The sequence below is a fragment of the Octopus bimaculoides genome, chromosome 3, assembly GCF_001194135.2.
Source record: "Octopus bimaculoides isolate UCB-OBI-ISO-001 chromosome 3, ASM119413v2, whole genome shotgun sequence".
Lineage (NCBI taxonomy): Eukaryota > Metazoa > Mollusca > Cephalopoda > Octopoda > Octopodidae > Octopus > Octopus bimaculoides.
In genome coordinates, this window is record NC_068983.1 from 157662371 (window position 1) to 157664424 (window position 2054).

Below are 2054 nucleotides of genomic sequence, written 5' to 3' on the forward strand. Positions count from 1 at the left end.
TGTGCATCTATACTGCTACTATTGAATCATAATAAAACAATATTGCATATAATTTATGTAACATTCAACAATTAACAGCTGATAATAATGCATTGAAACTATTGTAGCAATTTTTAATGAAGCCTGTTCAATCCATCTTCTCATTAATATATAAAGATGAATGAATAGAGGGAGAAATAGAGAAAAATATATAACAGCCAACAATATATGTATTTTATCTAAGGAGCAGACAATTCAGGATCACATAGCCTGTAAAATTCTAACTTAATAGGGTTTCAACTCATTCTTAATACACATCACACATTGTTCCTTGTGTAATTTCATGTATAAACTGATGACCTCTCATATGTAGTTGAAAATTTTATTTATGGCTTCTTTAATTGTTAGCAATCCTGCCCTCATGGATAATGTCTGTCTATCTGTCTATATTTTTCATATTCAAATTCATCAATAGTATTTATTGTAAAATTTGTCAAATATTTTCTTAATCATCTTAAACAGGACCAGAAAGTAAATCAATAGCCATAAATCTAAATCTTTACTTCTTTATTAGTCTATGTATATATCTGACAGTCCAATTCTTCCCTTTTTTTTTTCTATAAAAAGGACATAATTCTGCTAATCTAAATCATTCTTATGGTTAACCTCAAGCACCTATTCCTGAAATATAACAAGTAATCTCTTCTAGTCTTGACCGTTTCATTTACTATTTTATACACGCCTTTGGATACAGTATTAAGGTCTTAATTCTTCACCACTAGGATTTCATTGCGGCACGCGTGTATCTCAATTTACAAATTCCAGGAGCTTAAAATAAAGATCAGCTAACTTGATCTTTCTTTCGTTAGTAAGATGTTTCAAAAGTGATTCTGGAGGAGGTTAAATGGTAATTGACTTAGAATGGATCTACGTCACGTAATTTTAAAGGAATGAATGTTAAATGCGGATGATTTGTCTGGTGTTAATGTAATATAACTGAATCAAAATCATGTGTTTTGTTGTTTTTTAATATAATATTTAATAATGAGGTATGTTATGCAAAATAAAAAGCTTTGAAATCTTTTTAAAATCGCAAATATTAGAGCTCCAGCTATTATTTTTATTTAATCTTTGTAATTTTTACGACACTATTTCGATTTTTAAATTAGAAATGAATCTTTTCTTTACTAGCAGATGGTTAACAAAATTTACCAGTTATTTTCTAAGACTATATTTGAACTGAATTACATTATCAACGTAAAAAATTGTGATTAACTTCAAAAACTGTTATTTATTTCAAGTGGTTAGCTATTAATAGTAATATTTCATAGTAAATCGCAATTACTAGAAAATGAATGCAAATTCTTACGTTAATATTTGTAATGCAACCCGAAGATCTAAACAGTTGAGTTTGACCTATTATCAATCAAAGTATAGTTATCATTCTAATGTTTTGGTAACTAACATACATTTTTTTGCTTTAATTTCAAACATCCCTGTCCAACGAAACTTCAGTAAAACAATTAGTGTATTAATCGTACATTGAAAATATCAAAGACAATATGTTGATAAACTATTTGCTTTTTAAACGACCAGTAAAATGTCGAAATCACCTGGTACCTAATGACATAATCACTCCCCTCCACAAACAAAAAATGCTTAGTTTAGGTGAGTGTAAGAACCACACTGAAATGTACCAATAATTTGATTCTTTATTAATTTGGGCAGATGTTTACACTGGATTAACCGTGCTGGTTAAAGTTAGCAGTGTGGAGTTACCGCTCTCTTCTTCAATGTTTATCTTCTCACCATCACATACTATCGTCACCTTTCATACTCCAAACTGCACTTGACTCGTTTAGCATGTTATTCCCAAATTAAACTGATTCGTGGTTATTTTAATACCACTTCGAAAATGAAAAAAAATAATAATAAAAATAAATACCCATTTAGAAAGGCACGTTTTTTATCTGTAGATATACATAAAAAAAAAAAAAATTATATTTCTCATTACTACTAATTTCTGTTAGACTATAATAGTGATTACTGCAAACATTATTTACCTTTACCGATGC